The sequence below is a fragment of the Triticum dicoccoides genome, chromosome 4A (genome assembly GCF_002162155.2).
Source record: "Triticum dicoccoides isolate Atlit2015 ecotype Zavitan chromosome 4A, WEW_v2.0, whole genome shotgun sequence".
Taxonomy (NCBI): domain Eukaryota; kingdom Viridiplantae; phylum Streptophyta; class Magnoliopsida; order Poales; family Poaceae; genus Triticum; species Triticum dicoccoides.
In genome coordinates this window covers 468,529,831-468,543,142 of record NC_041386.1, presented here as the reverse complement: position 1 = coordinate 468,543,142, position 13,312 = coordinate 468,529,831, and positions in this window count along the sequence as shown.

The following is a 13,312-nucleotide window of genomic DNA, read 5'->3' as shown; positions in this document are numbered from 1 at the left end:
GGCGGCGCCCCGGCGGCGGATCGGGGAAGGGCACGGCGCTAGGGTTAGGGCGCGGGGCGGCGGCTCGGGCCTCGGGGTCGCGGGCTGGCGGCTTATAAAGCCCGGCCGAAGGACTCCGGCTCGGGCACGGCCCGGTTAGGTTGGTGCATTTTTGAAAAAATATCCTAACACGAAAAAAAAATACTAAACAGAGTCCAAAAATCCTGAAATTAATTTTCACGGTCCTCTAATAATATTCCAGACAAAGTGAACATTTATTTGGGCCTCTAATGCAACTTTGAAAAACACATAATTTTTCCTAATTCAAAGTAAAATAGCAACAAAAGTCCAAAAGAAATATTTATCTGATTTCTAATATTTTCCTCCAATATTCCCTGTATTTTGGAGAAGTCATATTATCTCCTCTCATATATTTTAATATGAAATATTTTTCAGAGAGAAAAATAATTAAAACCAAAGTGATCCTTGTTTCGACATTTGATAAAATTCAAATATGAAAAACATGAAATCCCCAACTCTCTCCGTGGGACCTTGAGTTGCTTAGAATTTCGAGGATCACAAAGCAAAAATGCAGTAAAATATGATATGCATGAATGATCTATGTATAACATTCCAAATTGAAAATTTGGGATGTTACAAACCTACCCCCCTTAAGATGAATCTCACCCTCGAGATTCGGGTTGACTAGAAAATAGGTGTGGGCGGTCTTTGCGTAGATCGTAATCTCGTTCCCAGGTAGCTTCATCCTCGGTATGGTGGCTCCATTGAACTTTGCAAAACTTGATAACCTTGTTGCGTGTAAATCGGCTGGCAAACTCGAGAATCTTGATTGGTTTCTCCTCATAGGCCAGATCATTGTCCAACTAAATTGCTTCCAGGGGCATTGTATCTATCAGAGGGATATCGACCATCTATGAATGGCACTTCTTCAACTGGGAAACGTGAAACACATCATGAACTCCTGACAGTCCTTCGGGTAACTCCAACTTGTAGGCTACCTCTCCCATACGTTCCAAAACACGGTATGGTCCTACAAATCTCGGGGCTAACTTTCCCTTAACTCCAAAACGCTTAACTCCTCGGAGCGGTGACACACGAAGATATGCTCTGTCTCTGATTTCATAGACTACCTCCTTGTGTTTTGAGTCTGCATAGCTCTTCCGTCTGGACTGAGCTACCTTCAGTCTATCTCGAATCATTTTAACCTTCTCTTCGGACTCCTTGATCAAATCTGGTCCAAACAACTGGCGGTCTCCAACTTCATCCCACATCAACGGTGTTCGGCATCTTCTTCCATACAGGGCTTCAAACGGTGCCATCTTCAAACTGGCCTGGTAGCTGTTGTTGTATGAGAACTCCGCGTAATGCAAATTATCGTCCCAACTAGATCCATAACCTAGCGCACAAGCTCTCAACATGTCCTCCAGAATCTGATTGACTCTCTCGGTCTGTCCATCTTTCTGCAGATGAAAGGTTGTACTAAACTCTAGCCTTGTTCCCAAAGTCTGGTGCAACTGGTGCCAAAACTCCGAAGTAAACTATGTTCCTCTATCTGATACGATGGTCCTCGGAACTCCGTGTAGACATACGATCCTGGTCATATATATCTTGGCCAACTTCGCACTGGTATAGGTGGTTTTCACTAGGATAAAGTGAGCTACTTTGGTCAAGCGGTCCACTACTACCCAAATAGAATCATATCCCGATCGGGTCCTTGGTAATCCGGTGATAAAATCCATGCCAAGCTTATCCCACTTCCATTCGGGTATCGGCATAGGCTGCAGTAATCCTACTAGCTTCTGATGTTCTGCCTTCACTCTCTGACATACATCACATATGGCTACATACTCGGCAATGTCCTTCTTCATTCCAGTCCACCAAAAACGCTCCTTCAAATCCAAATCCATCTTGGTGTTTCCGGGGTGTATCGAGTGTGGCGAGTCATGAGCTTCCTGTAGTACCAACTTCCAGATCTCGGCATTATTGGGCACATAAACACGGTCCTCAAACCATAAGGTGTCGTGCTCATCTTCACGAAAACCTTTGGCTTTTCCTTTGCTCATTTTCTCATTTATTTCAGCAATTTCTTTGTCATCCTTCTATGCTTCTCGAATCTTTCCCAATAATGTTGACCGAACTTCCATCGTTGCAACAAAACCTCTAGGAACAATATCCAAATGAAGTTCCCTGAGATCCTCTGCTAAGTCCTTTGGCAATTCCCCGCTTACGAGCGTATTTATATAACTCTTCCGGCCCAAAGCGTCTGCTACGACATTGGCCTTGCCTGGATGATAATGCAACTTCATATCATAATCCTTTAAGAGCTCCAAACATCTCCTCTGCCCAAGGTTCAGCTCCTTCTGTGTGAAAATGTACTTCAAACTCTTATGATCCATGTACACATCACAATGGTTTCCAATAAGAAAGTGTCTCCAGGTCTTGAGTGCATGCACTATAGCTGCTAACTCTAAATCATGCTTGGCGTAATTCAACTGATGCGGTCGAAGTTGTCGTGAGTCATATGAAACAACTCTTTCGTCCTGCATTAGTACTCCTCCAAGTCCTAAGCGAGAGGCGTCGCAATACACTTGGAAATCCTTGCGTGTATCCGACAGAATCATTACTGGGGCTGTGGTTAGACGTTTCTTCAACTCCTAGAAACTTGCTTCACATTATTCAGTCCAATGGAACTTGGTGTCCTTCTTCAACAACGCCATCATGGGCTTCGCAATCTTAGAAAAATTCTCAATGAATCTCCGGTAATATCCCGCGAGTCCAAGAAAACTGTGGATCTCTCCAACTGAGGTGGGTGCCAACCATTCAGTGACTAACTTAACCTTGGTGGGGTCTACTGATATACCTTCTCCTAATATAACATGTCCAAGGAATCCAACTTCCTTCAACCAAAATTCACATTTGCTGAATTTAGCGTATAGCTGGTGTTCCCTGAGCTTCTCGAGAACTAAATGCAAATGTTCCTTGTGCTCTTCTTCATTCTTCGAGTACACCAAAATGTCATCAATGAGAACCAAAATGAACTTATCCAAGAACTCTATGAACACCTTATTCATCATACTCATGAAATAGGCAGGGGCGTTAGTCAATCCAAATGACATAACCGTATACTCATACATCCCGTACCTTGTGGTGAAAGCTGTTTTTGGTATATCCTTTTCTCGAATCTTCAACTGGTGGTATCCTGATCGAAGATCGATCTTGGAAAAGACTTTAGCTCCTTGCAGCTGGTCAAACAAATCATTGATCATCGGCAGTGGGTACTTGTTCTTGATCGTTACTTCATTCAATGCCCGATAATCAACAACCATTCTCAGAGACTTATCCTTCTTCTCAACCAAGAGCACCGGGGCTCCCCATGGTGACAAACTTCGTCGAATGTAACCTTTCTCCAATGACTCCTTAATCTGCTTCTTGATCTCCTCCAGATCATTTGCGGGCATCCGGTATGGTCTCTTCGATATTGGTGTGGTGCCTGGCAATAACTCTATCAAAAACTCAATGTCTCGATCCGGGGGCATGCGTGGTAGTTCCTCTGGGAATACATCTGGAAAATCCTTCACTACATGCACTTCCTCTTGAACAACTCCCGTGAGGGAATTTACGTGAGTCCTCTTTAATACATGTCTGGATACATAATCCTTTTTCCCTCCGGGGTAGTGAGCAGAATTGACTTGCTAGCACAATCAATGTTTCCTACATACTTCAATAGCCAATCCATTCCCAATATCATATCCAATCCTTGGGATTCCAAAATTATTAGGTCTGAGGGGAAAACATGGCTGCCAATGGTTAAGGGTAACCGATCAAACCATCGGCTGGCCATATACTCTGCACCGGGTGAGCTCACTAGCAAAGGCGTCCTAAGGGCTAAGGTGGCTAACTTAAACTTGTCCATAAATCTCCTTGAAATGTATGAATGCGATGCATGAGTATCAAAAAGAACGAGAGCGGTAAATGACTTAACCAAAAACTTATCGATAACTGCATCTGGCTGTTCTTCAACCTCCTCCATGTTTATGTGGTTCACTTGTCCCCTGTTGAAAGGGTTGGGCTTCTTCCCAGAGCTTCCATTTCCATTGCCATTCTTCAACTCTGGACAATCATTGGCGTAGTGTCCAGTTGTCGGTGTCAAAACCGGCGGATCTCGGGTAGTGGGTCCCGAACTGTGCGTCTAGGCCGGATGGTAATAGGAGACAAGGGACACAATGTTTTACCCAGTTCGGGCCCTCTTGATGGAGGTAAAACCCTACGTCCTGCTTGATTAATATTGATGATATGGGTAGTACAAGAGTAGATCTACCACGAGATCAAGGAGGCTAAACCCTAGAAGCTAGCCTATGGTATGATTGTTGTATCATGAAGTTGTCCTACGGACTAAAACCCTCCGGTTTATATAGACACCGGGGAGGGTTAGGGTTACACAAAGTCGGTTAAAATGGTAGGAGATCTTGAATATCCACATCGCCAAGCTTGCCTTCCACGCCAAGGAAAGTCCCATCCGGACACGGGGCGGAGCCTTCAATCTTGTATCTTCATAGTCCTGGAGTCCGGCTGAAGGTATAGTCCGGCTACCCGAACACCCCCTAATCCAGGACTCCCTTAGTAGCCCCTGAACCAGGATTCAATGACGACGAGTCCGGCGTGCAGATCGTCTTCGGCATTGCAAGGCGGGTTCCTCCTCCAAATTCTTCACAAAAATTTGTAAACACTAAGAGTAGTGTCCGACTCTGCAAAATAAGCTTCCACGTATTGCCATAGAGAGAATGATATTAACACAAATCTAATCTGCTGACGTATTCTGCAGCGTGACATCACACTACGGCCAAGCCTTTGTTCGAATCGTTTTTACTTTTCCACCTCAGCGTGTTTTGCGAGGCGGTTTCCTTGGCACGTCTTGTCAAAGCAGAGATCATGTCCCCTTTGTTTACGGGATTCTCATTAATACGGACGTGGGTAACCCAACCGCGCCACTTATCACGGCGCTTGGGAGGCAAGCGAGTTTTACTAGGCTGGTGGGGACGCATAGTCGCATCCGCCCATATAAGGGGATAAGGATCCACCTTTTTACCTACGCCTTCTTCCTCCTTTGCCTACCCATTTTCTGCGCACCCGAGCTCCAGCGCCCAAGCCCGCACTTCCTACCTCCACCCTCTCCAACAATGTCCGGAGCGGGAGGCAAGTGGATGGTCTCCTCCATCACGGAGGGCCATGTCAAAAGGTTAAGGAAGGTTGGATACTTGTCCAAAGACATCGCGCACCGGCTTCCTAAGGAGGGGCAGCTTTCCCCACCCCAAGGCCCCATGAGAGGGTAGTATTTATTCCCCACTTCCTCCGCGGATTGGGTTTTCCTCTCCACCCATTTGTCCGCGGGCTCATGTTCTACTATGGCCTAGATTTCCACGATTTGGCCCCGAACTTCATCCTCAATATCTTGGCGTTTATCGTTGTGTGCGAGGCTTTCCTCTGCATTCGCCCCCATGTTGGCCTCTGGCTCAAGACCTTCAACGTCAAGCCAAAGGTGGTGCGCGGCAACCAGGCGGAGTGCGGAGGTGCCATGGCGGGCAAAATTGCCAACGTCCTATGGCTCGAGGGCTCCTTTGTGGAGACCTTGAAGGGGTGGCAGTAAGGGTGGTTTTACATCACCGAGCCACGCGATCCGAAGTGGATCGCAGCCCTTGAATTCCGATCCGGACCCCCTACGCGGCTCACGTCCTGGAAGGAGACGAGCTTGTCATGGGGCGACGAAGAAGAGTTGACCGGACTGCAAAAATGCATCCAGTCCCTGGTGAACAAGCAGCTCAAGCTTGTCAACGTAATCCAGGTCATGCTCGTCCGCCGAATCCTTCCGTGTCAAGAACGGGACTTCAATTTGTGGGAGTTCAACCCGGCGCAACACCGAACTCTAAGCAGGCTCTTTGACACGACGTACGAAGATGTCTGGAGGGGGCTAACCAAAGGCGCCGAGGCTCCCACATCCACCTCCGAAGACCGCGAATTCAGCTTGCAACGTCCTACTGGCGAGGTAAGATATTTCCATCTTTTACAGGATGTTAAGTTTTTTCATAGTTTGACTCTATGCGGGATATAAACTCCCTCGCCTTTGACAGGATTGGCGGGAGAAGTCCGGACAGATTAACTGTCCGGCTCCCTTGCCCGAAGACTTAGCCCCTGCTCTCCTAGAGAAGCTGCTGGTTCCGGCACCTTATGTGGTGACGGAGAAGAAGGCCAAGAAGAAGAAGGCCATGGGGACTCGAAAGAGTTCCCAGCATATGGTGGTGTCGGACTCGTCGTCCGACGAGTCCGAGACGCACTCCTCCCGTGAAGGCAAGGAGGAGGAAGAAGAAACCTCTACCCCTCCAGCGGGGGGAGGAAAGAAGAGGGAGGCCGCCCCAGTAGGGGAGGCCGAGGGGTCCAAGAAGAGGAAAACCCCTCCGCCAGACTACGTCCCCGACGCCGACGAGGACGAAGAGGAGTGGCCGGACAGGGCCAAGCGTCCGGCGAGATCGTAAGTGTTCGGATACCAGAGTAACTCGCGATATTCCTTTTGTTGCACAACTTTCCCTAATGTCAGATATAATCATGCAGTCCGCCCAAGGACAGGCTCGACGAATCGTCGAGCGGCTCCCTGGATTCATCGGACATGAATTCAGTTCCGGCCGCTGCTTCCCCCTATGTTGCGGATGACGCCAAAGTGGCGTCGCGACAAGCTTCGGGGCAAGAGGAGGTGGTCTGGGAGGAGCCGCGAGGCGACCTCCCGGACTCCAGGAGTTAAGGGGACAAGATCCCCTGGGCTCCAAGTCCGGCTTTAAGCCGGACACTGCGCCGGAATCATCAACGGTTCCGGACCGCGGTAGGCGAACTCCTGCCAAGAGGAGCAAGCCCACTGAGCCGGCATCCTCCGTCCAACCGGAGGCGCCGGACAATCTGCTGGAGGAGCTTAAGGGCGCCTCCATCGACGAGGAGCACCGTGCCATCATGAGTACGGTGGTCCAGAAGGTTCGGTCCGCCAAAAGCGAACTGACTGAAGCTTGTGCTAGCCTTCTAACAGGCTTCGAGGTAAGTAAAAATATAGAAAAATATTACCGTATAGACAGTAGCCCCAGATGCTCTGTTTGGCGTTCGGAAAGAAAAGCCGAATAGAGGATCTATTAAATATCGCAGGAGTCTAACTAAAAAGGAGTCAATATACGTATGCAGGCTTCGCTGCTGGCCACCGCCGCACTGACTGCGGAGGTGGGTGCCCTGAAGTAGGGCCTCGAGCGGACCAAGCAAGAGCTCGGCCTTGCCAAACGGCAGCTCGAGGAGAAAGAAGGTAAGAGATACCTTATAGAAAAAATGCCTATAGGAAGGCGCAATTGCAAAAAATGACAGGAGTATACTGCTTATTGTAGGGGCCACAACTGAGGTGGCGACCCTCAAGCAGGCGCTGTCCGAGGTCGAGAAGAAAGCGGCCACGGAACGCGCCGAGTGGGAGAAATTTGAGGCGCAGGTCGGCGAGGTGCGGCAAGAGCTTCAGGTTCTCATGCAAAAACATGAGAGTTTGGAGCTCGACTCGAAGACGCAAGCGTCCGAGCTTGCTGCGGCCCTTAAAACTGCCAAATCTGCCAAGGCCGAAGTCCAGAAGGCCCTCCAGGAATTGGATGCGATGAAGAAGATAGCGGCGGGTAAGGCATTCTATATGCAAAGCAGACATATAAAAGTAAACTACTTGTTACTTACCCGAACCCGGAGCTCTCCAGGGGCATTCACAGATCTTCCCCGCAGCGTATCCGATGCCGCCGCATTCTACCGAGCCGAGGAAGGCAGCTCGACGGAGAAGGTGTTCTGGTCTCAGTACGTTGAGGCCAGACACCATGTGCCCTTGAGCGACCAGCTGAAGCAGCTGGTCGAGCTCCACAAGGCGGCCGAACAGGCCCTGAAGGGCTTCATAGTTCGGCTGTGGCCTGGAGAGGCCCTGCCTGGGAGCTACTTCAGACTGGTGCAGTGGCTGGTGGAGGCTTGTCCAAGGCTCGAGGTCATCAAGCGCTCCGTCTGCATCGAAGGTGCCCGTAGGGCCCTTGCCCGTGCAAAGGTGCACTAGGGTAAGCTGGACGGTGAGAAGCTTGTGAAGGACGGGCCGCCGCCGGGGAAGGAGCATCGCAAGCCCGAGAACTATTACAAGGATGTTCTTGCTGGTGCCCGCCTTGTGGCGGATGAATGTACCAAGGATGTAATTTTTGAATGAACTCGCTCGTGTTATCCTGTGCGCTAAAAACTTGTTCGTATGCGCTAAGCAATGATTGAATTTAAAATATTACTTTCTGTGCGGCCGTTTATCAAAAAATTGAGAGATGGCCAGTTGTCAGCTTCTGCCCCCATGCCACTAGTGCTGGGGTGTTCGGGATAAACCTGAGCGCTCTTTTTCCCATGATTGGGTCCGTCAAGGGAGGCGGTCAGCACAACGAACAAGGCAATCGGACTATAATGCTTGAACACTCTCACTTAGCCATAGAACTCTATAATTTTAAATTTTGGCGAAGCCCCTAGTATTCGGAAGACTGAGTTCGGGGCACTATCCACGCCTTGGCCGGACAAAGCCGGTTCCTCGCTCGAAGCGGCATAAGCCTTTAAGGACTCGAAAAACCTCTCGAACAACGACCGGTCTCTCGCCTCGTCATGACAGTCAGTTTTAGCTTTCTCCACTGAGGTTCTCGGCCCAGCTCAACTGGGGCACAATCGCAGTGGTTCTCCTAGTGCTACCTTAGCCGATATAGCGAAACATAAGGCACCAAAACATAGGAGCCGGGCAAACCCAACTATTGACCCAAATCATGATTCGGAGCCGATGCATATAGTGCTATAAGTTCGGGGTGCCGCACTTGTGAAAGTGGACGAACTTCTCACGCCATATTGATGGGTACTGAAGCCCCTGGCGTATTTTGCCGTACCACAGTGTACGGATGCAACATGTTATTAATAAACATACATATAAAAAGAGGGTAATGCAAAAAATAGACAAAAAGCTATGCATTGTTTATAGAAAGGCTGCTATGAAAGCGGAACGATACAAATAGTGCAATAAGAAAAATAAATTGGACTATTTAACATGTCCTGGCCAGGGGCAGGTCGCGGAATTGTATTAAAAAACAGGTATACTGCTCGCAATAGAGACCACCTAGGAGTTCCATAATGCGGCGTGGCTTGTCTGCTTCCCTGGATCTTGCATCGTTTGTGCGGCGGTTGAATTGCCGAAGGGGTCGTCCGAAGTATGGAGTCCTGAGAGTAAGAAAAAAAAAAGAAGGAATCCGGCAGCCCCTGGTGCGGTTTAAGCCGTATTTTGGGCTTGCCGTGATAGTGCCCCTTCCCCTGTGCCCATGGTATTTCAAGAGCATAGTTATGTACGTGAAGCGTTGGTTTCGCTATATCGCGAGGGCTAGGGTTGGGGCCGAATTGCTACGCTAGCTCGGAACGTGCCAGGCGGTCTTGTTGTAGGGTACTCCGGGCGCGCTTAACAGTGTCCGGCTTTTTGAAGCCGAACTGGAGAACTGCCTAGAGAGGATGCTTTGTACTTCTGTTGCGAGCGCTGCCGTGTGCTCTTCCGTTCGGAGGGAGCATTCAGTGTTCCCATTGATCGTGATTACTCCTCTAGGGCCTGACATCTTGAGCTTGAGGTATGCATAGTGCGGTACCGCGTTGAATTTTGCAAATGCGGTTCACCCGAGCAATGCGTGATAGCCACTACGGAACGGGACTATGTTGAAGATTAACTCATCGCTTCGGAAGTTATCCGGAGATCCGAAGACCACTTCCAGTGTAACAGAGCCTGTACAGTTGGCTTCTACACCTGGTATGACGCCTTTAAAGGTCGTTTTGGTGGGCTTGATCCTCGAGGGATCTATGCCCATCTTTCACACTGTATCCTGATAAAGCAGGTTCAGGCTGCTGCCGCTGTCCATGAGGACTCTTGTGAGATGAAATCCGTCAATGATTGGGTCTAGAACCAATGCAGCGAAGCCGCCATGACGGATGCTAGTGGGGTGGTCCCTTCGATCAAAGGTGATCGGGCAGGAGGACCATGGGTTGAACTTTGGGGCGACCGGCTCCATCGCATATACGTCCTGTAACGCACGCTTCCGCTCCCTCTTGGGGATGTGGGTTGCGTATATCATGTTCACCGTCCGCACTTGCGGGGGAAATCCCTTCTGTCCACTGTTGTTCGGCGGCCTGGGCTCCTCCTCGTCGTCGCTATGCAGCCCCTTGTCTTTGTTTTCGGCTCTTAACTTGCCTGCCTGCTTGAACACCCAACAATCCCTGTTGGTGTGATTGGCTGGCTTTTCGGGGGTGCCATGTATCTGGCATAAGCGGTCGAGTATTCGGTCCAAACTGGACAGGCCCTGAGTTTTTCTTTTGAATGGCTGTTTCCGTTGACCGGATTTGTAGCCTCGGAATCCAGCATTAACTGCCGTATCCTCGTTGCTGTCGCTGTTAATGTGGCACTTTTGTTTGTTCCGACGCGACCTGTCACTTTTGTCCTTGGTATTCGAATTACCAGTGTTCTTGGTTAAGTTGTTACTGCGAGCTAGCCAGCTGTCTTCTCCCGTGCAAAAGCGGGTCATGAGTGTCGTCTGGGCTGCCATAGATTTCGGCTTTTCCTGTCCCAGGTGCCGGGCCAGCCACTCGTCACGGATATTATGCTTGAAGGCCGCTAAGGCCTCTGCATCCGGACAGTCGACTATCTGGTTTTTCTTTGTTAGGAACCATGTCCAGAATTGCCTGGCCGATTCTTCTGGCTGCTGAATTATGTGGCTTAGGTCATCGGCGTCCGGTGGTCACACATAAGTGCCCTGGAAGTTGTCAAGGAATGCGGCTTCCAGGTCCTCCCAAGAACCGATTGAGTTTGTTGGCAAGCTGTTCAGCCAATGCCGGGCCGGTCCCTTAAGTTTGAGTGGGAGGTATTTGATGGCGTGTAGATCATCGCCGCAGGCTATGTGGATATGAAGAAGATAATCCTCGATCCATACCGCAGGATCTGTTGTGCCATCGTACGATTCGATGTTTACGGGTTTGAAGCCCTCAGGGATTTTATGATCCATTACTTCATCTCTGAAGCATAGTGGGTGTGCGGCGCCTCTGTATTGGGTTATATCACGACGCAGCTCGAAGGAGCTTTGTCTGTTGAGTTCAGCCCGGCCGGATTCATTGCGTCCGGAGTGACGATCACCGTCACGTGCCGTGGGGCGCCTGCGTGATCCGTAGATCGATCTTGTTTGCCTTGCCTTGTCCTCTAGGATGTCGCGCAGGTCAGGCGCATTTTCCCGTGCCTTAGTATGCTTGACACGGTGCCGGGGCATGGCTTGAGTGGAGGGCCAAGAGGCCTCTCTGTCGCGGTCGCGAGGTGGCCGGTCGGCCATGTCATGCGCTGGTGATGTAGGTGCTTCCTCCTCTAGTCGGGGTAGCAGCCTGCGCTTTGGGTAACTCTTGGAGGGGCATTCGAGTTCATACTCTTCGGCCGCAAGGACTTCAGTCCATCTGTCAGCTAGCAAATCCTGATCAGCTCTAAGCTGTTGCCGCTTTTTCTTGAGGCTGCTTGCCGTGGCCATGAGCCTGCATTTAAAACGCTCTTGTTCGGCAAGATCCTCTGGCACGACAAACTCGTCGTCGTCGAGGCTTGCCTCGTCTTCAGAGGGAGGCGTATAATTATCGTCCTCAACCTCTTGGTCCGCCGCCCTCTCGTGAGGGCTGGATTCTCTGTCCTCCTATGCCAAATTTTGCTGGAGGGGGTGCTCTTCAGCGCTATCCGGAGTAGTATTATCTCCCATGCCGGAATCACCGTTTTTGCTTTGGCGGGATTTAGAGCGGCGCCGCTGATGCCGGCGCTTGGGCTGTTTCTTAGAGGTATCGTCCACCGTTGTTCCATCACCATCTCCATCCTTTGGAGTGTCCACCATATATATGTCATATGACGAGGTGGCCTTCCAACGCCCTATAGGTGCTGGTTCTTGTTCGTCTCCTGCATCGTTTTCCATGCCGTCGATGTCTTCGGAGTCGAAGTCAAGCATGTCGGTTAAGTCGTCGACAGTGGCTACGAAGTGGGTGGTGGGTGGGTTTTGAATTTCTTTATCGTCCGTATCCCAACCTTGCTAACCATAGTCCGGCCAGGGCTCTCCTGATAAAGAGAGAGACTTTAGAGAATTCAGGATGTTGCCGAAGGGCGAGTGCTGAAAGATGTCCGCGGCGGTGAACTCCATTATCGGCGCCCAATCGGATTCGATCGGCGGGGGCGCGGGGGGCTCGAAGTTCGGAGAGGAATCCGGCTCCTCAGAATCATGGGCCATGCGGAGTGCGGGGCTGGAGTTCGGCTCGATCGCCTCTAAGATCGCAGCCCCTGAGGCAGCGTCCAACCGCTGATCCTCGATTGGCGCAGTGGGCTCCGAATCAATGGTCGGAACCGATGCATGTGCGGCCTCCAAGGCGCTGTTCGGCGACAGAGCTATATCATGCCCATCGAGACAGTGCGGCACGCTTGGCTGTGGCTCAAATCCGTCGAAGATCAAGTCCCCGCGGATGTCAACCGTGTAGTTTAGGCTTCCAAACCTGACCTGATAGCGGGGGGCGTAACTTTCGATCTGCTCAAGGTGACCAAGCGAGTTGGCCCGCAGTGCGAAGCCGCCGAAGACGAAGATCTGTTCGGGGAGAAAAGTCTCACCCTGGACCGCATCGTGGTTGATGATCGAAGAAGCCATCGGGCCTGAAAGCGACGACACAGAGGAACTCTCAATGAAAGCACCAATGTCAGTGTCAAAACCGGCGGATCTCGGGTAGGGGGTCCCGAACTATGCGTCTAGGCCGGATGGTAACAGGAGACAAGGGACACAATGTTTTACTCAGGTTCGGGCCCTCTTGATGGAGGTAAAACCCTACGTCCTGCTTGATTAATATTGATGATATGGGTAGTACAAGAGTAGATCTACCACGAGATCAAGGAGGCTAAACCCTAGAAGCTAGCCTATGGTATGATTGTTGTATCATGAAGTTGTCCTACGGACTAAAACCCTCCGGTTTATATAGACACTGGAGAGGGTTAGGGTTACACAAAGTCGGTTACAATGGTAGGAGATCTTGAATATCCACATCGCCAAGCTTGCCTTCCACGCCAAGGAAAGTCCCATCCGGACACGGGGTGGAGCCTTCAATCTTGTATCTTCATAGTCCTGGAGTCCGGCTGAAGGTATAGTCCGGCTACCCGAACACCCCCTAATCCAGGACTCCCTCACCATTCTTCTCGCACTTGAAACAGGTAATGTGACTCTGGTCC